The 27,711-nt window shown below is 35.2% G+C and overlaps 1 long non-coding RNA gene and 1 pseudogene across 1 annotated transcript; one reads left to right on the top strand and one right to left on the bottom strand.

The window, feature by feature from the left end:
- The first annotated feature begins 583 nt into the window (after positions 1–583).
- On the top strand, positions 584–27,030 carry LOC149561632 (uncharacterized). Its single transcript, XR_016363455.1, has 3 exons — positions 584–887; positions 1,598–1,714; positions 26,796–27,030. It is a non-coding gene; the product is annotated as an uncharacterized LOC149561632 (long non-coding RNA).
- Positions 21,301–22,096, bottom strand: LOC149561633 (protein DMP3 pseudogene; annotated as a pseudogene).
- Positions 27,031–27,711: the final 681 nt, after the last annotated feature.

Here is a 27,711-nt window from a genome sequence, read left to right as displayed (position 1 = left end):
AACAATATAATGAATTAGAAAAAGAAAATAATAATAATAAACCCTCAATTAAAATGAAAAAATCATAAATAAAATTTATATACAAAATAAATCAGGAAAATATTATAATAATATTTTATTTAAAACTATATTTAAAATTTAGGTAACACTATATTTAGACAATTGACATGCTCTCGTATGCTCCCCTATGCAAAATGAATATTCAATAATTTTTTAGGTGTAAAGTGAAAATTAAACCAGTTTTGAGTCCAGTTGGTCACATTACTAACGACCAGCGTGCTCAATAAATGTTTTTCAAAAAACAAAATGAAGAACGGCATTCAATGGAACTGTTTAACAAACATAAAACTACTACCTATTTTAGGAAACTTAAAAAGTGAACCGTTCAAAAAAACATGAAAAAAACAGGGCCGTTTGAAAAATCAGGATTCAATCCATTTTGTTTTATTGAATAACGGTATTCAGAGGAACTCAAATTACAGTCGGAATGGCTGTTGAAACTAGCCGTTCAATGCCGAAAAAAGCAAATGGTCACTTCCTTTAAATAGCGGGGTACTTGTGAAGCAGGGCAGATTGTAGCTTGTTCCTCCCCTTTTTCTTTTGCTTAATTTGCCTGCAGTTGTGTCCTTTAGGCGTGGCCATGCCTCTTTCTGAGTTTTTGTTTCAAATGTGTACTTTCCATTCTTTGATTTTGCTTCGAATGTTTACTTTCTATTCTTTGATTTTGCTTTCTGTGTTCGAATTCCAGTTTAGTTGGTATTTTGCGTATTTTGTTGTTTCTGTTGGTGGTCATTTTTTACTTGGCCTGGAGGTGGATAGCTGCAAGAACTCTACGTTCTGGAGTGGCTGATTGGAGAGGTGGACAGCTGCAAGAACAAAAATAACGAGTACATCTTATACTCTGTTCTCTTTTTTTCACTTGATTTTGAATAATTTATATATATACTTGAAGTAGTTCATTTACTAAGGAGTTTGGTATAAAGTTGAATGGCGTAAACATTAAATTTAGCAGTAAATCCTATCAATCATGCAAGGTATTCAATGGACTAAATTGTAGTCAGAATCCTTATTTTGAGACTGTTACATAACTTTAACGTATATATTTGTTTTTACTTTATGTTCCACGGCCATGTTGCGATGAAAAAAGGGTAATAAGTTGGGTCCCTGTAAACAAGTTTTTACTAAAATAAAAAGACTCCCGGTCTTCTAAATGGCTCGCTCTTCCTGCCGCAAAATATCAGTAAAATGCTTTCAGTGTCTGGCTTCCTCCTGTGCCCAACTCTACTTGCTTTTGCACTCTTCATATCTTTTCTCACACACACAACACCTAAAAAATTATTCAGTGGGGAAATGGATATAATTGACCATGCTTATGCTGATGCCCTGGCAGTGAAAGCTTATTTTGGTAGCCAAAGGCAAATCCAATTAAGTGAAAGCCTAGTTTGGTTCTTTGTAATTCATCTCTTTTTTTGAGTTGTCTGACTTGTGTCTTTGTTTTGGGTGTCTCTGTATTTTCTATAATAGTAATTATGGATTGTCTGACTTATGCCTTTGTTTTGGGTGCTTGAATTCTCATCTTAATCTTGGTCTTTTACAGACATCCATTGAGAAAGGTGGCAAGAAAGAAGTGCCACACACTTCAGATGGTTTGATGCTGGCAGTTGATAAGTTTTTCCCTGGAGAATTCCTTGGATAGCTAACTCTTTTATGGATTGTAAGTTGACCAATTACGTTAACCTTTGATTCTTTTAGTTTTCAAATTAATGCTGTGTTGACAAGCAGAGATACCCAGAAATATTTGGTATGTTTTAGATAATGGATCTTGTTAGGACAGTTTAGGCTTGATGACAATGAGACTCTTTCAAACCAGAAATATAATATCTTTAAAAAGTAATTTCAAGTCAGTGGGTTTTTTCATTTTAACATTTCCTTAAGAGATTTATCATCCTTTATATAAACTGTTCAATACTTTAAGGATATGGGAAAAGGATACACATGCCTCAACCCAGCTGCTTCTCTAGAAGAAAGGATACAACTTAACCCAGTTGTCTGATTTTCTTTATTTTTTTGGTTGTCATGATATTCCTTACCACATTGGATTGATCCAAACCTTATTCTTTTTGGTACTTTCAACCTCAATCTGGTTGTTGTCATATCATATCTTAACGTAGAAGGCCTGGAAAAGTAAGACAAAATAGCAGGGATTGCATTTTGAACAAGCATAACAATATCAAGAGAAAGAAAACTTTCATTGAATCCTTTCTAACATCCATTTAAAATGTTAATTGGTTTTTTTTACTTGTATTTTTTTTCTTTTGGCATGGCCATGCCTCTTTTGATTTCATTTTGTTTTATAAATTCTAATTTTGTGTAATTGTCATATGTTTTTTCTTTGTATTCCTATACTTCATTTAAACTTTTATTAGCAATCTTATATAGTTTATAGATTAAAATAAGTCATGGAAAAGCACAATTCCTGTGATGGAAGGGCTTCAAGACTGATTTAGGATAGAAACAATTAACCCTAAATTTCTGTCTCAGTTTATACTTATGGTTGACCTCAGTGATATCCAGTTAGTTAGCAATTAACAAATCTAATTTGCTTGTCAGGAGGCTGGCTTTATTCAGGTAGACCTCAAAGCCTAGTGATTATTTAGTATTTACACTAAGTTATCCAACTAGAGTTAGTAATTCTTGGTAGATGTGGTGGCATCCTCTACATCATTTTATATTTTGAAATCCTCTACATAATATTTAGAAAATTAGTTTAACACTCAAAGGCATTATATATTAACCATTTAATATTTTCTCTGTGGTCATGGGGCAGAGCCAGACGTGATGACACTCATCGTGAGAGCAATGGAACCATTTTAACTGCATTAGAACAAAGATGATTGTAATAGAGTTAACATAAGCCAAAATAGTAGTCCATACATCCAATAGGCACACCATATGGCATATACATTTGTTATTATTGGAGGTCTTGGTCGGACATTTGACTCAAACAGGACCTTTAAACATTATCTAAAGACAAAAGGATAGACTGTTTTGTATTTAGGAGTTTTTAATTATTTAGACAACTATTCCTTGCTCAACAATAGGAATGGGAGAGTTGGACACAAATTTATATAAACTTTGGATATGGACATTAGGAATTCACGATATTATTTTGCTCCTAAAATTTGAAAATATACTCCCCAGTATCAGTAGCTGAAGGAAGAACCTGCAAAGATTAACAAATCTGAAACTCCATTAAATATGGCTTGTGATATTTATTTACTTCTGAAATTGACAATTTACTCCCCAGTATCAGTGGCTTAAGAGCCCCCAAAGGTTAACAAATCAGAAACTTCAAGTTGACGCTACTTTTGCAGATTATGTTTTTGCCTATGAGAGATTTAAGGTGTGTAACAAATGTGCTTCATAACATAACAAATGAAGAGTGAATATCTGTGGTTAAATCATCTCCTCTAGTGTACTTAAGGAGCTGCTATAATTAATTATAGACTAATGCACACTACAATTGGCTGCTCTATAACTTCAGTAAACAAAATGAAGTTGACAAGATGGGTAGTAGTTAGGAAATGACATACACCTTGATTAGAAATTTTCTCTTCATGGAATATCAAGTCTTTTACCTGCGGGGATGATTTTATTTGTATGTCATGTGTATTTCTGAAAAGATGATGCCTAGAAGTTGGAACCCATGACTTGTGCTATATGGGTATAATGATGAGAACCCCTGGTAATAATGAGCTGGTTGGCTGTTCATATTGATGAAAACAAATGAAAGCGCTGTGATAGTTAGGCGATAACATAGTGAGTAAAACTCTTCATGGAATATCAAGTCTTTTACTATTAAAAAAATGTCATAGAAGGAAGAGGAGATCAACAGGATGTAACAGCTAGAGCAGACACAGCAATAGGGATAGACACTAAACTATAAACTCTCATGAAACTCTCCCAAATGTCAGCAAAAGACAATTGTATTAAACAATTAGCAACACTATAAATTTAGCTGTACTTTTAAATTTAAATGTAGGTATACTTTTAAATGGGTTTAATTCTCTTGAATCCTGCCAAATGTCAGCAAAAGATTGTAAACAAGAGGGTAATCAATGCTAGCAGAAAAAGGTGGGCAGCTGAAAGTTGACACATTTCTTCTGTGACTAAGTTATCAGTTTTCTCTGCTGGAGGAAATGACGTGGCAAGGACCTCGTAAAAAATGTGTCAACCACTAAGTAAACAAACAGAAAACATAAAATGAGTTGCTCCTACAATGGAAAATCCTCCCAGAAGTTCCTAAAATCACGCTTTTAAGAATGTTTCAGAATAGACTTATGTTACAGAGATCGTTAGTGAAAGTTTTATATTTTTTGAAAGTTAATGAATATTGGTCAAAGTTAGGCTATTACATTGTAGAAGTGGTCATTTAGTCAAAGTTATTGTAATGTGGTTATTTAGTCAAAGTCGTTGTAATGTGGTTGCATGTGTGTAATTTCATGTGAAATTTTTGCAATAGATTGTCTTGAGTCACTTTTTCAAGTATTGAAATCTGGCTATTTGAGTTGCAACTGCCAATGTAGGCTAATTATTTAACTTGTTTGATGATTCATTTCTCTAATTTTTTTCCATTGATGTCATTTTCGTAATTTCATGGAAGATTCTTATGGTAGATTGTTTTGAGTTACTTTTTGTATTATTGAAAGCTGTCTATTGAGTTTCAACTTTGAATATAGTTTATGTATTAACATGTTTGATGTTTTCTTGTCTATTATTTTTTTGCTGATGTAGTCTGTAGATATCATGGTGTTTGGTTTAATTGGTAATCTATGTTTATTTCTGATTCTCTTTCAAATCCATTCTGCTGTTGAACACTGATCTTTGCTTTACCCAATTTAAGTTTGTGTTTGTGCTTGTCAGTTCATCCACCTTAAATCTGAAAGCTTAGTTTTAGGTCTTAACTATTGGCAATATGATATTTGCAAATAGGGTAAAACAGTTATTTACATAATTACATTTATGTAAATCCTCCCCTGAAATCTCGTAGTGCAAGTATATTTTTAAATTTTGTTTGCTTTACGTTTAAATTCAATCTCAAGGATCCCTTATATTTTTAAGAATGGTTCTACCACATACATTGTTCTGATGTCAGTTGTCAGACAACAATGAAATTAAAACACTACATGTTCTTCAAGGGATGCCAGCTGAATAGAATTAATAATGTAGTTGTAATGGGATGAGATGATAAGTAATGATAGAGATATGAAATGTATCTTGTTAATTTATTGGTTCTACCACATACATTGTTCTGATTTGAGTTGTCTGGAAACAAATAAATTAAAACACTACATATTTTTTAAGGGATGGTACCTGAATAGAATTAATAATTTAATTCTAATGATCTACTTTGAAACACATTGTCAAGAGATAGAGCTGTTAGTAGATCTAAACGAGTGATTCCTTACAACAATAGATGTGGTTTGGTGATGGTCTCAATGTATACCATTCCTTGTATTTAGTTACTAACTGGGTTGGGTTGTATATGTAATGGGCACCCCTGAATGTCCCAAAAAACTAAACCAAATTGCTGAAAGGAATTATGTTAAACAGTTTGCATTCAACCTCTTATTTCTCCGTTTAATGTTTTAAACCCCTTATAACTCCGGAAATCAAACGTTTATTTGTTTGTTGTGTTTTGTGCATGGAATTGGTATCATACAACATAAACAAGAAAGAAACTACAATAATATGCAAAGTGGAAATGAACTGCTGCCAATAAAATGTTATTTTCAGAATTCATAAAACCAAATTCATGGCAGATTTATCAACTCACTAATTACTTCAGCATTATTGACATAATACTCCAGCCCATGCTTTCGAACTTGCTGCTACAGTGCCGCATGAATAGTGCTGCTACAGTACTTTGTCCTTCAATCAGTCCACTACTTTTGTAATATCATTCCCTCAAAGCGGCATAAGCGTCGGACAAGTAGTGAAGAAGATATGAGCAAAATACCAAATCTGCCTGTAGCTGGAAATGCAACTAAACTGCCTGATAATGAAGCCGATAAAAAAGAATTCCAAAAGCCAAACCCCAAGGGAATGACGTCTAGAATGTTTACAAGAGAGGATAAACGTCCTCAAATGCCAAGAAGGGAGCTACAACTCACACACCAATTTCTTCTCATATTCAACCTGTCTAATGAAGTCACAAATGCTTCCTTTTATTCTATTTCCAAGGGTCCGCTCAACTCATATGGGCAATGTGGGATAAAAGATGTGTAATATATAAAACATATATTAAAATACCCCTTATGTCTCCCTTGGGTACACATCCCCATAAAATAAATATTAAAGTAACACTTTAATATTTTACAATTAAATTAGACGTTACTTTAATAAAAGTTCAGGCATTAAAATGTATTAGCAATCAGACTCCGAATAATGCAAGTGATAGCTCATCGGAAAGCTCTCACCGAGGAGTATCAAATCCAATCACCAAAATTGACCTGCACTATGTCCTGCCGACTTACTAAAAATAGTAAGTATGCCTAAATGAGTATATCAACTTCGTTTTGGCCCAAACTGAAAATGACTAGGCCAAAACACTCCAAGATCCCATTAAACCCTTCGCTAGCCCTCGAGACCATGTAGAACAAGGCTAACGCACACACACTTGGTCAATTGCTAAAATGGGGACATTACAATATAGCTATTGTACTATACTTATAGTCATTGGCCTTGCATCTTCTTGTTTGAAGAAGGCATAGCCAAGATTGCTTAGAGAAAGAAAAGATCAACAATATCTATTATAACTTTCTCTATGTATACCAAACCTTGTATTTAGTTACTAACTCTGTTGGGTTGTATAGGTATTGTACCATACTTATAGTCATTGACCTTGGACCTGCTTGTTCGAAGAAGGCATAGTCAAGATTTCTTAGAGAAAGAAAAGATCAACAATATCTATTATAACTTTCTCAATTTTTAATTATAGTGGGATCTTGTTCATTCAACCAGCATAAACAAAGGGACTTAGTTTCTCAATGATAACAACAATCCAAAATTTGATTATGTTTAACTAGAATTCCCTACTTATGCAAAATAACAAAGGGAAGACTTAAATCTCATTAGAAATCTCCCTTTTACGCATAATCCCCCCAAAATAATATATAGTTTAATTGTTCTATAGTCATTCATTTGCTTAGCTTCTTTATTCTTTGAGAGCTGTGATATTAATATTTGTTATGGTCCTTTTTAATCTTCTTGAATCTTTGGTCCATTCATAATGACTTACCTATCTCTCATGAATAATGAGAGATAGGTATGTCATTGTAATCAATTGCATCATGTAGGGCATAGTTAAACAATTTTCACCCTGTTTAAAATTTGTCGAAGAAGCATTGTTTGAAACCCACGTGCCTTCTCATTTTTAATATAATAATTAGACCTTGCCATTTTTATTTCAAAAGTTAATGGATTCCAGATTATGCATACTACCTTACAGTCAATGAATTCCTCATAGTACACTGGAGAAAGCTGAGTTCTCAAAAACACAAAGATTGGCATAAATTTCCCTAAGAATCAGAGCTTTTCCATTAGAAAGAATTTTACTGGGTAGGATTTGACACACTTGAACCCAATCTGCCATTCACAAGCTGTAATTACTAGAGAAATAAAAACTCATATTTAAGACAGTCCTAAAGATATCCTTGCTGATCTCAATGATGATTCTAGGTTCTATGTAACACTGTTGATGAAGGGGTTGATTGATGATCACATCTTAAGGAATAGGCAACAGACCAAGGCAAAAAATGCAAAATCAATTAGCAGCTGCAAACGTGAAGAGAAACTTGTTCTATGTTTGGGCAGACGAGGATTCCACTGACTGAAAAAAATTAAAAGACATGCCCTTCAAAGTAAAATGAGTGAACAAAATGCAATCGATTTTAAAGAGAAGAGAATTGACCTGAAAGATGAGCTGAAGGGTGATGTATTTGACATTGATGGACCTATTGGACTAGAAGACGAACACTCCCAACCCTTATGAGGTATGAAATCAAATATGAACAGATACTAAAGGGTACTGGTCCTTTACCACTCATTGAAAATTAAATTGAAAGCTTAGATTGCCTTTACGGTCTCTGTGCAGGAAAAATAATCCATTTTTCTTTGACACAGCTTTGTTCTGAAATTCAGCAGGAAAGCATCCAGCTATATGGTTCCACATCTCTATTTAATTTATTCTAAAATGTCTGGTCAAGGTGTGGTCTCACAAGACATAGTCCTTGCTAGATTTAAATGAAATAGGCTTATTGAAAAAATATTATGGATTATCAGTAGGGATATAAGACAATGTGCTTATCCTTGGTTTGGTGGCTGAAGTCAGAACCACTTCAGTGACTTAAATGGATGTTTGGAACGTTGGATGTTTCACTCTGTTTGAAATGTTTTTTCTTGGTTTTCTTTGACTGCATTTTCTTTCTCTTTTGGCATGGACATGCCTCTTTAGCTTTATTTTGTTTACGAATTCTAATGTTGTATATTTGCTATACATTTTTTTGTTATTTTCTTAGATTTCTTAGATTTTATATTTTATACTATTTTTCCTTAATATTATTGGACAGACAAGTCATGGGAAGGCAATATTCCCATGACAAGAGAGCTTGCAGACTGATTTATGATAGAAACCATTCTCTCCAAATTCTTTTCACTCTATACTTGCGGTTGATCTCAGTGACCTTCAGACAGTCAACAATCAACAAGATCTGCTTGTCAGGTAGACCTCAAATTCAAGTGTGATTGTTTAGACTAAATTATCTGAATTGAGTCAGTTATTCTAGTTAGATATGGTGGCATACTCTACAACACTTTCAGTTTTAAGCGTGAAATTTGGCATCCTCTACATAGTATCTAGAAGTCAATTAGTTCAACAGTCAAAGACATTATTTATCTAAATGGACTCTGCTTGAGATAAATTAGACTATTTTAACAATATTAGAATAACAATGATTACAATAGAATTAGCAGCCACCAAAACAGAATTCTTGGTAACTATAACAGCAGCAGCCAACAAGCAATATCATCAGAAACAATACCATACAAATTCATCTAGAAACCCAAGTGCATGGAATGTCCCCTTTCTGAAATAAGATTTAATAGTAAACAATAATAAGGGGGTTCACCACTTAGTGTGTTGGTTAAGTGGTAGTGTTGTTGTTGTTGTCCCCACCTAGGTTCAAAACCTTGTTGGGCCATTGTGATCACAACCAAAGGGTGTACTGTGCCAGTGTCTTGGAGAAGGTAGAGAAATGGGAAGGTGTGAACCGAGAGAGAATTCATAGAGAAAAAAATGGAAGTTCACCAGTTAGAGTGGTCTCCCCACCTAGGTTCAAAATCTTGTTGGGCCATTGCGATCACAGCTAAAGGATGTGTTGTACTAGTGCCCTTGGAGAAGAAGGAAGAGAAATGGGAAGGTGTGAACCAAGAGAGAATTAATAGAGAAAAAATATGGAAGTGACCCATTCAACCCATTCAAAAGGGAAAATTATGAAGGCTTGTAACTCTTTCAAAAGGGAGGCAAAAAAATATGAGATATAAAAGGGAGAAGATATTTTCATTTGGTATAGGGAGAAGGAAGAGAAAAGGGAAGGTATGAACCAAGAAAGAAAAAGTAGAAAAGAAAATAAGGAACCAATTCCTTCAAGAGGCAGAAAAATATGAGATATAAAAGGGAGAAGAGAATTTCATTTCAAGGGGGGAGAAGAAGGAAGAGAAATGGGAAGGTGTGAATTGAGAGAGAATTAATAAGAAGAAAACATGGAAATGACTCATTCAAAAGGAAAAACTATGAGGGGTTGTGACTCTATCAAAAGGGTTGTAACCATGAAAGGTCGTCACTCTCCCAAGGTATAGAAGTGCTGAAAGGTTGTAATTACAAAAGTTTGGAACTCTCTCAAAGGGCAGGAATGATGAAGGGATGTATTAAAATAATACAGTAATATTGTATAAGGGAGAAGAAGGAAGAGAAATGAGAAGGTGTGAATTGAGAGAGAATTAATAGAGAAGAAAATACTGTATAAGGGAGAAGAAGGAAGAGAAATGAGAAGGTGTGAACTAAGAGAGAATCAATAGAGAAGAAAATATGGAAACAACTCATTCAAAAGGAAGAACTATGAAGAGTTGTGACTCTATCAAAAGGGTTGTAACTTGTCACTCTCCCAAGGTATAGAAGTGCTGAAAGGTTGTAATTACAAAAGTATGGAACTCTCTCAAAGGGCAGGAATGATGAAGGGACGTCTTAAAATAATACTGTAATATTGTATAATGGTCATCTTAGTTGATAATTATGAAAGGTTGTCACTCTCCCAAGGGGTAGATGTGCTGAAAGGTTGTGATTCTCTCAAAAGATTGTAGTTACAAAAGTTTGGAACTCTCTCAAAGGGAAGGAATGATGAAGGGATGTTTTAAAATAATATTGCAATATTGTATAATGGTCATCTTAGTTGATATTAAAAGTAAGAAAAATTAGGGTGCTACCTCTCTACATCATAACCCAAAGTGTGGACAGTCAGTCAAAAAGATAGTGGCAACTTGTAAACAACAAACTATGTCTATATATACTATTTGTCCAGCATATCTTCTATACTAGCATAATTCATATAAAAAGGCCACTTAAGACCATCCTTATTGAGAACCATAACTAAACTACTTAAGTTGAGAACTAAAATAAATAAATAGCTTTTCAAGTCTTAACATAACATCATATATGGATGATTAACAAAACAAATCCAAAAAATACAAGGACCTAGTTCCAATCAGAATTATTTGAATTTACATCCCCCTTGTAGTACACTAGGTGATTCCTCCATCACAACTTGAAAAGTTCCTTGTAGTTGGCTTTGCCACTAACATCAACACCAAGTATCTTTTGAAGAAGACATAGGGAAGTGGTAGATATATGCATTATGTTTACCGTACAGGGTAAATGGATAGTTATTGCATTTAGAGACTAGAATATGACACAAAACAAGATAATACTTCGTATAAGCAGAATATACAATCACGAGTATAATGATGATCCATAGTTCCATCAGACGATATGCATATATATCTTGAAGGGGTGACTCAACTGTCACACAAACTTTTAGATACTTACTAATCCCGTCGGTTGTGTTTAGACTTTGTTGATAACATCATCCCCCCAAATGAATAGCTGTCACTGGACAAAAAAATAGAGACAACTAAATACATCAAAACAAGACTAAGAAGAAGAAGGGTGTGCCCTTGGTGGTGCGGGTGTAGTAGCCTTCAATTGTGCCTGTAACTCGTGCACCTGTTGGGTCTAGGTGTTTAGATCTGCCTTAGCCTACATCTGAATCTCTAAAGCACTCTTCATCATCTCTTCTATGTTCTGGAGCTCCACCTCTTTTGTATCCGACTCCATTTGTAGCCAACTGTTGGCTTATTTTGCTTCCTCCAATTGAGACAAGAATGTTGCCTTCTCTAATTCTCTTTCTTGTTTAACCACCTCCAACTCGACAATGAGTGTTGCCCACTTTGACTCCCAAGTTGATTGTTGCGTAGCCAAATAGACTTCTACTGCCACTAATCTGGTAGCTGTCTCTTCCTGAGCCCTCTTTGCTGCTACCTAATTTTCCAGACTCTTCCGTAGGCATAGTATGCATCCTGGTACACTTGTACTATATCCCGTGTCAGGTTCTCCACTTGGCTCTCTACTACTGGTTCTCTAGCAGTCTACTCCTAATTCATCTACAAAGAATCTGTCTTAGGCCACCCTCGTGCCTCGAAGCATACTATAAAGGCAACTGGGCAATCGACTTGCATGAAAGATAGAACCTGCTCCAGTTCCTGCACCACTATCTCTAGTGCGCGTGTTTGTGCAGAAATCACCGTTTGGCGACCTCGAGCCCCCATGTCATCCAAGTATGCGTCTATATCCTCCCCCATGGCTATCGAGGGACTTGATGTAGGCTGCTCTTGTGTGCTCATCGCTATCTCCACTACCTCTAACATCCTCTTAGTAATGCTATTCGTTGGAGGTGGAGGTGGTAGCTCAATTGTACCAGTGGGGTGATTCTCCTTCTCCTGTGGAGCTATAGGATCCACCTCCTAGGATACTTCTCTCATAGGCGAGAGAATACTAGATGTCGATGCTACTGGTCTGATGCTAAACTTTCAACTCAAATACGCACTCAAGTCCTGTGCACTCAAATCATGTGCTGTACCCACCCTGCTAGTGCCCTCATTGGTAGCCAATAACACAACATCTATGGTGACCACAACATTTGAATTAACTACCTTCAGTCGAACCGCTCAAGTACCTCCTGCGCTAGTATCTCCATCACCTCATTCGGTACTGCTATAGGTGGTAATGTAGCCACTGCCTCTAGAATGGCTGGGATCCCTGCGGGTACTGGCTGAGCTACTACTATGACAGGAGTCATAACTATGAGTTGCTTGGACTATCCAAAACCCAAAATATGCGTACCTATATGGGCCAAATGAGATGTCACTGAGAGGGTAGGCTGTGGGAATAGCAACAGTACTGCACTAATGACTTCAATCTCTTCGTCATCCTCTATATCCCCTTCCTCTTCGTTCATCTCACAGGTATTGTCGGATGACGTCTCCTGCAGGCCACTATCTGTATTCCCATGTTCCGAGCCTGCATCCAACTCTTGCCTGGGTCGCTTCTACTCGACAGTGGCCTTTTGTCCGCCTAGTGTGTCTAAACGCTTCCACTACATTTGGTGGGCTCACCTAGGAGTGGGCCAGGCTTGACTTCTTGCTTGTCAAAAGGGATCATCCATGCCGTAGCATCAAGGAACAATCCAATGGCGTAATGGGGCATGTAAAATGTCCTTTACTATAGCATCATGAACTCGTACATGCATTCTGATAGTAATGCGACCCATTCATGCACCTTCCGTTCATGATCCCGTTCATTATTGCTACCTGTAGGAAGGAAATATCAGATGCATGGCTCGATCCCGTGACCCTACTCTTAACCAAGTGCATGAGGCAGTGCCATTCTCCTTCCTGAATGTGAGACTCTTTCTATCCTCTGCCTTTAGAAGTGTTCATCAATGCTTCTTTTTCTAGCCGAGATAGTTTATCTCACATGAGTTTTATTAGGCACGTCTTCACCTCTCGACTTAATTTCTTTAGTTTTCCGTCAATGTTCCTGCCTCCCTACGCATGGCTGGGTATGCCAAATACCCTAGTTAAGTCTGATGCTCTAAAGGAAATCACCAAATCTTGCCCTAGGTAGGAAAATGAACTAGTTTGAGAAAACCTGTCATAAGTGTTGATGATGGTGCACAAAAAGACCTCATACTCTTGAATACAAAAGATTGGCATTCGGATTTCCGATTGTACCTTTGCCTTTCTTATGCTATTCTTTCCCAGGTGATTATCGGGGTATCCTGCCACCATTTCCTACACTCTAACCCATTTAGGCCTTCAAAGGGTATGTTTTGAAGCGTGAGTTGCATTGTTGCAGTTGCCGCTTGTGCTTGTTGTTTTCCCTTGTTTTTTCTCGTAATTGTGTCTCCTGCAATGTGGATGCCTAATTCTCTTACTGGTAGCCAAATCCTCTTCCAACTTTTTCTAGACTCTCTTTCCAACCGACTCCATAACTGCCTTCTCGTTTGTCTTTTTTTGTGTGAAAAAATAGCTAGGGATTTTTGCTTCTCTTTTGAAACAACTCCACCATATAAATCCTCTGAAAGGCTTTTGTTGGCTTCGATTATACGACTCCTTCAACGTCTCAAAGTTTGTATGGTACCTTTGACTTCAAGCAAGTTGCAATTAGAAACTTGTTCGTGATATTTTTCTCCTTATATATTTTATTTTCTTGCAAAATTTGTACAGCTCAAACACTCTAGCTATGACTCCCTTGGTGACTGTACTGTCCATACCTCGGTCCTTATCTCTTCCTAGATGGTCATACGACCGTACAGTATATGCTAATGTTTGTTTGTATTAAATCTCTATGCCTTTCCCTTTGTTGACCGTGTTGTGTGGATATTTTGCAATTGACAGTTTTGGGTAAAAATCCAGTCGCAAAATAGGATATCAGCCACAGCGTGTGAGACAAAGTCTCTCCTACTTTAAAGGGAAGGCTCCCCTTTCTTACCATTCCTTGGATCAACTCAAGGTAAGCAAGAAGTCGAGAGATTTTTATAAAATGTGTCTTATTAATATCCTTTCTTCTTATCTTTCAAGAAAGAATCCACTTACTCGTGGCGCGAGTCATGGGCAGGGTGAATCTCTAACTACACGTCTATCAAGAGATGGAAACCGTGATACCGATAAACTTTTACTAACTCAAAGGCTAGCTAAAAATGTACCGGTTTGGCTCTAAATCCAATTGTACTTCTATATGGAAAAAGTTTTACAATTAGGGTACAAAGACTCCTAAAAGTAAGAATACTTAACTATTTTTCGAATTAAGAAGAAAATATAAGCTATAGACAAAGCTTTTTAGCTATACACTTTCACAATTGCTCTTGGTCAAAGCTCTGGCTTCAATTGCCTCTTAATTCTTTTCTATTCAATTCACGAGATACAATTACCAATAACACAAGATAATATGAATCAAAGATAACTTGGATAAATTATAGAGAAAGCTTACAATTCACACAAATAACAATCTCACTTAATCAAAGTTAAGTCTCAAATGCTCCTTTGTATTCACTTTCTCTTAAAATAGTGCTCACACAAAAAAAGTTTTGCTGGCACAATTTCTCCAGAGCTCTTTTGCATAAAGATAATCATGATTTTACAATGAGGGGGCACTCCTTTATATAGGCAAAGAAGTTGAGAAAAAGGTGGAGGAAAAAGTGGGAGCAACTCAACCAACTTTGACCCAGTCTAACTACAGAAGAAAATAAAAGGTTACATGCAACTGCACATGCAACTCGCATTACATCCTTTTACATATATGTAACTTGCATTACATGTAATTACACTTTTTCATGTAATTCATCCTCTCCAACTATAAATATGAAAGAAGAAGAAAGAAGACGAAAAAGAAGGAAACAATCCTAGGGATTATTCTGAAAGGCTCTGTGCTTAGTGATGCTATCCCGGATGATCACAAGATCAAGAGTTCCTATACCTTGTACCGCTGCATTCACATTGATAACCATGGTGTTGCGTCTTTTGATAACTTAACTCTCTTTGCTAAATTGTCTGTCGTCATTTCAAAACTTTGACATGATCTAGCTTTTGTCACTCAAGTTGTCATGAATTCTCCTTTGTAAATTGGCACATTCTGGATTCTCTAACACTTTGAAAACCTTCTTGACGATGTCCAGATGTACACTCGGAACAACTTTCCATCAGCACCTTTAACTTCTTTTTTTTGAAGTGCTTGGCATATGGGAATGCGTGCAAATGGAGATTGTTGATTTCCAAAATGTGACTTGGGCTTTCAAGATGTCATTGCATGAAAAATGATTACATCTAAGTGCAAAATGTAATGAGGAGTAAAAAGTGGGAAGACATGCGAATGTGGATGGTGGACAAGCTTTTACGTGTAAGTGCAAATGGAAGAGATGCAAAGCATGTAATGACATGCGAAGTGGAAAAACATGTATTTGCTCATGGAGGCTTGAATGCATATGAGAGGTGAGAATGAAAAATGGGATTACATGCATGTGCAGATGGTGAATGAGATAGAAAACATGTAATCGCATTTGTTGAATGAGATGTGAAGTGTTGTGGCATGGAAAATGGAAGTGGAATGTGATGATGCTTTCGAATGAAATGGAAAGTGGAGTAAAGTGAAATGTGCTCAAGTTCTTGGGAAAAAACTTGCAATTTCTTCCAAAATGGAGAAAAAATCGAAATGCAAACAAGCAAAATACAAAAATAAGCACAAAACAAACACAAGCCTTTGGCAAAAGACTCAAACATGTCAAGATGCAATTTTGATTTTGGAGTTTGGAGAAATTCCAAAAGTATGAAAATGAGAGTTTTTATCATTTTAAAAGGCAAAATACACTTTTTATAACATATACATGGTCAAATGACAATCATCAAGCAATAATATGCATGTAAATAACAAGATAAACACAAATTAAATAGCAATAATGAAAATTAAGTGCCAAAAATGAAGCAGAAAGAGCCAAAATAGCAAGTTTTATAAACTTAAGACCAATTCTCCCTTAAATCCGGCTTTTCAAACAACTTTTTGACTTTTTCTACAGTTGCATGTAATGGACATTCAATGGTCGAATTTGACATGAGAAGGCAAAAAACGTGGTCTCCAAAGACAAGAGCACGCATTAAAACTCAAGAACGACCCCGTTTGATCCAAATGTATGGGCTGAAATGCTATTTTTTGAGTTTTTTGAACAAAAACAAGACTTTTTAATGCAAAAATCTGGGTTGTTTTTGCAAAAACGTGGCCAAAAAATTCATTTTTTGTGTCATTTTTGACTTGTGAATGCAAAAATGACTTTCCAAATGGATATACATGGATCCAAATGCAAAAAAGTGATTCCAAAATGCATAAAAGTGGATTAAAATCCCAATTTTCTATTCATTTTAAGCAAAAACGTGATTCATAAAAAAATACATGAAACAAAAATGTTTTGGCTTCTAAAGTTGAAAATGTGTATCACAATGCAATGGCAAACACTTAAAATGCCAAATTGATTTGGTTGGGAGGAAAAACATGCATTAAAAATGGATTTTTTTGCAAATTTCTTCAAAAATGTGATCCATTATGAAGCTTTCAAAAACGTTTTTGAGGTAAATGAATCCATTTTAGAAGCAAGGAAACTCATTGCCATCCAAAAACGTTTCAAATGGAACAAATCCCATGCAAATCCATTGAGAAAAACTTAAGTTATAACAAAAAATGAAGGTATTTGGGGTTTTCCTTCAAAAATGTGCCCAATGATTGATCTCCAAAAACAATTTTCAGCATGTTAAATTCATTCTTGATGCAAAGAAAATCTTTGCCAAGGAAAAATGTCTTGAATGGAGAAGATTTCATGCAATTCCACCAAGGAAATCTTAAGTTATGGGCAAAATCGGGTTCTTGGAGGCCAAATGCATGCTTTCCTTTCAAAAGCAGACTTTTTGGGATGCATAGCATATTTTAAAACATGCATCAAGTGAAAATAGGACCTTTTGGGTGCAATGCATATTTTAAAATGTTCTTCCAAGTGAAAATTGGACCTTTTGGAGGGGAATGCATATTTTAAAATGCATCTCACTTTTTAGATGCATAAGCATAAAAACTCCACTTTTCATGTTATAGCATCAAAAAGGTCCACTTAGGGTGAACTTTATATGCAATGGCATCGAAAAGGTCCACCAAAGTAAACTTTATATGCAATGGCATGTAAAAAGTCCACTTTTGATGGATTTTACATGTTATTGCATATAAAATGTCCACTTATGAAATCTTTAAGTCATTTAATTCACTTAAAATTATAAAAATGTTACAAAATGGGTCAAAAACAATATTTATTTATCATGTTATGAAATATAATACATAAACATCATTTTAAAGTAACATTTAAATAAGCATTTGATTTTTAAAACCAAAAAGTAAAATGAAACTATATAGCTATCTAGTTACTTCAAGTGAAAAATTAAAAAGTAACTCAACTTAAAATTATAACATAAAGTGCACTATAGTCACTTTAAGTTATAAATTTAAAGTAAAAGTAACTTGAAAACATAACAAAAAATGAATACGTTATATTTTTCAAAAAGTGAATGTCAAATTGAAAATATAACATCATTTTTTAATTCGTGCTGTTGCACCTAAAATGTCCACTTTTGAGGCATTAAAAGGGGCATAATGCTTGACTGACAACTTCGATTGACCTCTAGGTTAGATCGAATCGAACCAAAGGACTAAAAACAAGCAAAACCAAAAAAGCGAAGGCTTCAAAAATCAAGCAAAGGCTCGACAGAAAGCAAAACGAAAAAGACTTGACGAAGGCCTTCAATAAAACAATTTGATATTTGAATTGAAATGGATCAATCGATCCACATTGAACAATTAAATATCAAATTCAAGCTTAGAGAAATATGAAACTAGTTTGAAAAAGTTTCGTGTTGTTACCAACATTTTGTGGTGACAAAATGCAGGACAACAACTGGCTTTGTCTGGGGAATGTTACTCTTTTGTTCTTGGAAACAAAGAGTGACATAGAATCTAGTTCTCTAAATGCCTTTATCCACTCCATTGGGCTATAGAGTTAGGCGACCAAAAAAAAAACAGAAATCTAAAGCAATTAAAAGCAAAGCAAATCTACTAAAACAAAAATGTGCAAGTGCACTTATTGAAAACAAAGGAAAACCTACCTAATTAAAACTAGCCAAAAATGCAAATTTTAGATGAAACCATTTACGGGTTCAACAAAATAGCTACCTTTTTTCAATAGCTTGCAGTACCTTACATGTTCACATGCAACTTCATATTGATGAAACACAAACAACTGGAGCACCTTTTGGAAGAGATGGAAGAATTCACCTTTTTGAGATGAATCATGTGTATTGCTGCTCCAAGAAAGGTCCATGAATTGAAACTACTTCTCCAGAACTGAACACTCTTTTTTGATATCTTCTTTGATAGTATTTTCATGTTCAGGTACATGTGGAATCTCTAGCATTCTATTAGCCTCCAACCTAGCAAGATATTGGATTGGACATCCTCTTGATCGAACAAATTCTGAATTTTTCATGTCAAGTGCAACTTTCTTGACTGGTTCATTATCATCGACACCTCAGGATGATCAAGAAAACCTTGTTCATGTGATTTTAGTGATGACATGATTGTACTGCCTGCCTGCTCACAAACTTCTGACTTGGGAAAGTCTTTATGGTTTATGAGAAGTTCTTTTTCAAGCTCTGTGGTAGAACAATTATGCAAAGTGTTCCCAAGTTCATGACCTTGAGATACAAACATATCATTTTCAGCTTGCTTCGAACTTGCTTGTATGTCAACTTTAATGACACAACCATCTTGACCCTTGGAAGAAATTTTTTCCTTCCTCATCTTTTCATCATGGGCCTTCTGAGATTGCATACACCAGATATGAGAGTCGCCAGCTATGTCTTCTTCTTTTTCCTGGAAGAGAATAGTAAGATCACTAGCTTTAGATTCAAGATGCTTCACTATTGTCTTTGCTAGTGGTGCTTCAATTGCAAACTTCTTAGATGGTGAAGCTAACTTTTGTTGATTCCCAACAAGAGAACTATCAAGAATAATTAGAAGAGGCCTCCTTGGTACATCTTCATGTGGAACAAAGAACATGCCTTGAGCTATTTGCTTTTTGAGGGCAAGTATTTCATTTGCTAATCTTTGCACTGTAGGATCCGCCCTTATACTGAAAGAAGGTGATTTTGAAGGATAATAACTTTCTTCAAACCCACTTCCTACAATTCTTATATTCCTAGCAAGGATAAGATCATCTTCAATTTCAATCACCCAAGAGTAGTTGAGACTTCTCTCATCAATAGAAAACTGACTTCAAGAATTTGAGCATTGACAAAGAAACACTTCAAATTGGCAATTGTAGGTTAAGAAACAATTGGAATTCTTCATGTCAATTTGTTGAAATGAGCAACAAATTCACGCATAGGCACAAGAGATAACTTCTTCAACTGAGCAAGTTGGACCAATAATGCATGAGCATCTTCAGGAGGCTTGAACCTTTCTTCAAACTTGGCTATGAGGGTAGCCCAGTTTGTGATAATATGTGATGGTAAATGGTAAAACCAATCAGCAGCCACACCATGTCCCTTGTCCCAACTAATGTGAAAAACAAGGACAATCCCTTTAAAACTTAAATTTCCAGATATCACTTTCCCAATCACTTTGTTTCTACCTTTGATATGGAGAGTATGTATAAGATGGTTAGGTATGTATGTTTGTATTGATAATGATCAGTATTACCCTTACAAATTGCTAGAGTTATAGAGTCACTATGGGATGCAATTATATAGTTTAATCTTCTTTATACATTGATAATAATAAGGCACAAACTTCTCACAGTGTTGCTGTGCGAAGGTGAGATTCTATGTATGTAATAAAGATGGTGATCTGACTCAAGTGATAGGACTTCCTTATCCAATTTAAATGTGTATTGAATAATATTGATATAGTCACCGACAGATACTTGGACACTGATTATGTATGAGTATTGGTAATTATTACCATCGCTTGTGAAATGTTTTGCTCCTTGTTCCCTTCTATATACAGTGCGATCAATATTCCTATTGACTTCAATATTTTTGTGATTCCCTATCCTCGCTATTAAATTAAATAGGATAATTTTTGTCTGTTTCTCAAGTATTCTATCTGCTCAATTATAACCATTCCTCAAACACGTACAGTATCAAGTATGGAAATAAGAGCTCAATTTATGATATGGATAAATGAGAGGGTAGGTAAAGTATCCTTCTTTGATATAGTTTTTGTCTCTAATATGGAATTTCTAACTATCAATAGCGATGTGGCTTCTACAAGGTGTCTTTTTGTTTTTTTTTTAAATCTCCGCCTTCAAACTATGCTAGAGAGGCCATTCTCGATAAGAAGAATTGTAAATATGCTAAAATACAAGTCTGGTTATCATCTTTGCAATGCTTTATGAAGTTCCTTAGCCGTCTTGTATTGGTGTCTGAGTTTCCAATTTGAGATTGCCGATATATCTCAGTTGCGCGTCCAGTGAACTCACTGACTATAGTAAAAAAAACTCTTCTCCTGCGTAAGGTCTAGAGGTTAGTTATATTCACTCCAAAAACACTTATACTTGGTCCACTATAAAAGACTCAAATTAACATTTTCATGCAATGTAGCCATCTGTGCTATGTTGAGTGTAGTATATTCCATTTTTACGTTGTCTACTAATATATTCTTGGAATGGCTCAGAATAGTTTCTCTTGGCAGTGTTCGACTTCTCTTAATAATGGATGATTGTCTCCATGGTTCTCCCATCAAATTCTATTAAATAGTTGTGTATCTATTACTTGCGATTTCTCATTTCCAAATATCTATAGGATACTTAAATCTTAATCTCTATTCCACCCCCACTAATTTGTTTCCTCCTCTACACTAGTACATTTGACCCCATTTTTAGACCAAAATTTTCGACCATCTATTACAATGTTTTAGGTTGGTCGGAATATGCAAGGAAAACTATCTTTTTTTAAAAATCCATGTTTGCGTTGGTCGAAATTTCGACCAACACGGGCTTCATCATGTTAAATTGAAAAAGGTCGATTTCGCGCCCTATTTCATTGTTATGCCAAAAAGACAACGAAGAGCACACTAGCGAAGAATCCAATACCAATGGGAAGAGTCCTAAGAACCTGCTTTGCATCCTCTCCTTGGTGAGCCCAAAAACACTTGACCACATTCTCATTGAACAGGGCAACCGTAATGCAAACCAAGAGAGACATCAGTGCATGAACAAAATCCACAAGACCAAGCTTATACTGTGCACAATCATGTACTGCTCCTTCAACATACTGGAACATCCACAACCCCTTGGGAGTGGTCAATCAATAATATATTTTCCCATCGGAGCCCTTAAAGCTGTCAGTAAAAGACGCCATGAAACATGCAAGCCCAAACCCAATAAGAAGCCCTGCAGTCATGTAGCGCATCCCCTCATTGCATTCCCCATTGTTGGAGAAAATGGGGACGAGAACTTGAAAGGAAAGGAGGGTACCAATTGGAAGAAGGTTTGCCAGATTGGCAGAGTATGTAAAGGCTTTTTGTGTCATTGCTCTTTTTAGGGCATTGCAATTTGACCGCACCCGGGTGCCGTATGCTGGTTGAATACACAAGCACAAGTGCGGGAATCGAGAATTGTGGGTTTTGCGCCAACTCCCATGGCTTCAGAGCTTAAACTGGTAGATGTTTCTATATAACCCCAATTTCATTTTGCATAGAAGCTTGATCATATTTGTTTATGGGTACTTTCTCATGATGATTGGTAGGTTTTTCAGCAGGCATTTATTTGTTGTTGCATTAAAAATCTTCAGTTACCTACTTCTGATCCAACTTCAAACTTTCATTCTTTCTAATAGTCATTGATGAATATTGAAGATCTGACCTAGTGTAACCTATCAGCACTTCATTTCTTACAATCATGTTTGATAAAACTTTGGTTTCAACCACTATGATCACAATAACTTTGACCATAATGATCATCGCTTTGGACTATTACTGCTACTTCCTTTTAAATAGCTATTTTCTTTTCATTTCTTTATAGGAGTTGAATAAAACAGATCAACACTTGTAATTCTGTGATCACCGCTTTTAAACTTCTAATCCTGTGATCACCTTTTTTAAACTTTGCTTTACACTACTGAACAGTCGAATGGTTCAAATTTTGTTATTTGCATCCTTCTATGACAATTATAATCTTATGTTCAATGTAATGGCCTCGGTTAAATCTATTATCATTGCTTGTTATGTAGACTCTAATCCCCATTCTTCTAAACTGATTTGTTGCCGCCTTTAGACTCATAGAAATTGCTGTTATGTATTTTTGTTTCTTTTACGCGATTCTTGTACTTACTCTTACTGTCCTCAACCTGACCAAATATAGACCATTTATATAAATGACAATCTCAAACAATGAATTCCTTCAACATTAACAATAGAAGTCTCATTAATATGCATTTAACACAAATGACAAGATTTTCAACATAGAATGTCATGAGGGGGAAAAGAAGGCTTGTAAATGCCTATTTTTGAAGTATTGCACTGGTGTTCCAAGGTCAGAGGGTACAAATGGAACAGCCAGGATCACATCTAAGTTTTGTGAAGTGCTGTGGCAAGTTACTTACACAAGGGTGAGGGCTCATTTCCTTAACATACATGAAAGGGTATTGATTGTGGTCCAAATGAGGTAGAACAATATGCTGTTGTGAGGAATCAAGAAATGATGGATGGGAGAGCTTCTAATTTGTGCTCTCATGCTTTAATGACAGAGGCAACTATTCCAATCAGAGATAAAAAAGAGTGTCAAAGGTGGATGTGTCTTCTAGAGATGTTCATGTGACACTAAAAGCTGTAGAAGCAGATTATTCTTGCAAGCGACCACACAATTGCAACTCAAACCCCATTGGAAGATTATTCGATGTCCAAGGTTAGGTAGTTGTTGATGTGATGATTACACTCTAATGTACTACCATTTAATGCTGCTTGCCAACCTTTCTACAGAGCGATGGTTCAAAGTTCCAAACTATTAATAATGGGCCAACTAGATCACCTGGATATGATAAGATTTGCAGTACATTAATTAGATAAAATAAAGTTTGATTAGAGCAGTGAGCTGCACCTATGAAAAGAGTGTGGTCTATAAAAGGATGCAATATTATATTGGCTGGGTGGACAGATGATAGAATTTGTTAACTGTGTAATATCATGGTAAATGCACAAAGGTGCCTTCTGTTTTGAAGGCAATAGATTGTTTAGACAAGAAAAAATGCAAAAAGTATCTTCATAAATGATTCTGAGGTAAGGGAAATATCACTGCAGTCCAAGTTGCTACTGATGTCGCCCCCATTTTTAAACAGATGTTGCCCCTGTTTTTAGAGTAGTAGGTATGTTGGTGCAAGATTTTTTAACACCATCTTTGTGTATATATTTGGAATGATGAACTCAAAAGATATTGGCAAGTTCCAATAGAATTTTAAATCTCATAGAAATGGATAGAAAAATACAGATGTTCATAAGTAACCATCACTGAACACAAGCTATTTATTAAAATTTTGGCCAAGTGAAACTTCTCAAACTTTTTGATCGATGGTTTGTTTCTTACTTTATTCTTCTTGAGCATCTTTGTGAAGGTGAAGGACCCTTGTGTTCCACATTACTTAGTGATGCATTGGCAGCTTAGAGACATCTACATTGCATACTGCAGTTGTGGTAAGAGGTATCAGATTTTGATGACTATTTTAAATTTTTTGGGCTTATGGTAAATTTGTTGTGGACTTTACTAAGCTCATATGTGATGTGATCAAGCTTGTGGACTCAAACAAACTATCTTTGGGAGAAATTTATGAAGGAGAAGATTTCATGTGTGAAAGAGTTTAAAACATAATAAATGTTTAAGATCTTTCTCTATATTGTATTACCTATGCCTTAAATACTAAATGGTGTGATATACAAGTGAGGTAATGAAAGGGTTTTGGGCTGCAATAAAAAGACTTATGGCTGAGGAGAGGATTCTTCAATTATGAGGAGTCAATAGAATACATGTTCATGTGGGCGTGGTGATTTTTCTTTTGTAGAAACTTTAAATGATATGCACGCAAAGAAAAACCCTAAAGAATAGTGGTGGAACCATGAATGCAAAACCATTGAGTTGCAATCATTTGAATTTCGTAATAAGATTGCTCTTACAAGTAACCAACTCTTTATCTTATGAGAAATTGGAGTACTAATGCTTTAATTTATTTATGTATTAAAAGAGAACCGATTAATGTTAGGGAAAGTAGAGAACTTGCATAATTCACGTTGCCTTATCTCTTATGTAGAGCCAGGGCATGAGGAGGACCCTTTGGACCAAAGTTCACCTGATGGTGTGGTTTGCATCCATGGTGGATGAAGTGGTTGAATTAGATGGCCTTAGTGATTTATCCCCAGTTCTAACAATAGAGGAACTTGTCTGAGATTGATGAGTATTTGGTGAGCATCATAGCTGAGGACCCATATGGATTACAAATAGGTGTAAATGATAGATTTCTGAAACTTGTTTTTTGTTTGTGTATCAGCCTATCAAGCCATCAGCATTTCTGAATTTCAATATGTAATAATTATCTTAGATATGTAGTCTGAATTCTTTGACTCGTTTAACTGTATTTAAACATTGAGGGTAATGTTAATTAGTTTTCTTGTTTTGAAAGTTCAATGTCATGATATTAACAAATTTATAAATATATTCAAAAATTGCATCTCCTATCTGTACTAGTACCAATTCATAAATTCATACATTATATTTAATAAAAGCATACTCAATTAGCTCCTATCTAAAATTTAATCATCCGCTGGGCAATTTTGGTGGAAGGGATACACCTTAGTCCTTAGCTTTCACTGGAAGAGTTATCAGTTTATACTTACGCTCTCAATATTGCAAAAATGATATGGGTCTGATATAAAAACTCTCTAACCGAAAATGAATAAAGAAAATACTTTCCGACAGGTGAAAGGAAAACTGATTTCTAAATGAATTTTCTAGTATATAAGAAAGTTAAACTCTCTTCTGATTTACACTAATATATAGAACAACCTGATTCCTTAGTTTGAGGCATTTCTAATTGGAAGATAAAAATTTCAAGTATAAAGTTCTATGGTAGAGAGATCACACAATTTTTATAAATTAGATTGTTTGGAGTGTAATGAAAATATCATTATCTTGCTGCATAAACTGCATATATCTGGAGCTTTTTGTAATATTAATCTAATTTGCCAATTCAGATTTGGGGACAGGTTCAGGTACAAGAATATGATTCTCGAATTTGTGTTTTGTTTTTCGATTATGATCCCTACATGTGTGTCTATATATATATATATATCTGCATTACTGGATTTGTGTACCCAGGCCACAAATTGGATCAGAATTCACAAATTGATATGTGCCGGATTTGCACAGCATGCCGATTTGACCCTTTTGGTCAGTCCGGATCCGTGGATCTGAACAGACCCATAGGGTCAAATCAGGACCTGTGCAAATCTGGCACGAATCTGCTTGTACCTTGGAGAATCCGGCATGAATTCAAGCAGGCCTTGGAGAATGGGGCACGAATCTGCATGGATCTCAAAGGACCCATGGGCCAAACTTGAAATAAGTATATTAATGTTTTGTTTTATAGATGAATAATTGAAAAATGTGTCTTTGATTTCAAGTTTGTACCTCTACCATAATTTATGCTCTACTTAATATTGGTGTCAAAAATTTGTTATAATCTTTGACCTTTCTGTCTTTCAATCCAAGGGGTGAAGAGTAGGAGCTCAACTATATATATAGTGAATTCAAAAAGTACTTGAACTTTCAGTAACATTTGCAAGGTTATATTATCCATATCCCCCTAATAAGTACTGACAATGATTGGATGTTTACAAGGTTATATCAATTTTTTTTGATCTGTAGGTTATAGCAAATTTTTATATACACATATACAAGTCCAGGAAAATGGCTGTCGAGCATTATAATGCATAGTAGTAATTTTTGGGAATATTTTGAATTAAACATTGCTTTGAAAGTGTTTAGCATCTTATTTGAATAAGATTGCCACCTTGTTCTTCACTTTTGGGTACAAATCCCAAATCTCAAGAAAATCATAAAAAAAGCAGGATCTAATCCCAATTTTGTCTGCGAAATTGCTCTTTAATCCCAATTTGTCTTAAAATGATAAGAACAATATTTTTTCTCTATTTTTAAGAATTAGTATATTTTTAAAGTCCCAATGTTTTCCTAATTAGTTGAATATATCTAGTCTTTTGGTTTGCCAAGTCAGTCTCGAGAAAGTTTTTTGCTACTATAGTATGAAGCATTCATTTGTATGTTTGGAAGAAGTTATTTCTGATAAGAAAATGAATAATTCTTAAAAGTTTGAATGATCTTAGGTTTGATAAACCATTTTTCTGGTATTTGAAATAAGTTATGGCTCCATGGATAATATACTTTATAGCTATTTCTTTTTGGAATTATATTTGCATACGGAACATTCACTTAGGGATACTCAACTCTTTGTTAATTGGTTTTTGTGGCTGCATGCAGGTAAGTGTATTAGCTAGTGCAATCTATAACAGTCAGACTCAGGACATTGAAAGTTATGTAGTTGCAATGAGAGACAATTGGAGGGCAGAAGTCTCACTTGGGGCTCCTTTGTCTGAGAGTAATACTGTGCCTCTGTTTCTTTTTCAACAATTTCCATTATTTGTTGTGCGAGATACAACTCTACTCTTAAATCTTCACTCGTCAGAGCAACACAGTCTTTGGTATGGTTTTGACAGGAAGGTAAATACTTAACCTATCGGTAGAGTTATATTCTAGCTGGAAATATGTTTGTAGACATCATTGTGGCCCTGTCACCTTTAAGTTTGCTATGTTCCTTTGTCACAAAATTGATATTTTGGTCTTAGGATCAGTTTCATTTTAAATGAGCTTGACATTGGTAATTCCAACTCAAGTGAACAGGGATTTTATCTGGCTGCAATATAGGTGTCAATGAATTAGGTTCTTGATCCTGAGTGTGTGCTATGAAAAATACCAAAACAGCAATGAAAAAATTTGCAGGTTATCAACATGATTCACTTTCCCCATACCAAATTTTTGTAGCTAATCATACTAATGGGGGTGATAAGCACATACAATGCAATAGCATAATGATTAAAATCTAAAGGGTGATTAAAATCTCCTACCTATTTTGTTCACTATCATTTTGATAAAGGACTTTACCAAGTGCTTAGCTATTTTAAGTGTAAGAATTGGTAAACTTGTATTACATCATGCAACTTTGAATAGTCATATAGTAATTTTGTTTTAAAAGATAACATGTTTTATGTCTCTTTAGTAGGTATTTTACACATCATTTAGTGTTAATTAACCTCACACAAAACTAGAGTTGATCCTTGTGTTCATTGGGAAAGCCTAACAATATTAGTGCATGAAGTTCCTTCACATTCTTGTACAT

This window comes from Cupressus sempervirens, chromosome 4, assembly GCF_028749045.1.
Source record: "Cupressus sempervirens isolate cs-2001-9-10 chromosome 4, ASM2874904v1, whole genome shotgun sequence".
NCBI lineage: Eukaryota > Viridiplantae > Streptophyta > Pinopsida > Cupressales > Cupressaceae > Cupressus > Cupressus sempervirens.
The sequence above is the reverse complement of the archived record's forward strand: the minus strand, read 5'-3'. Positions and strand labels throughout refer to the sequence as shown.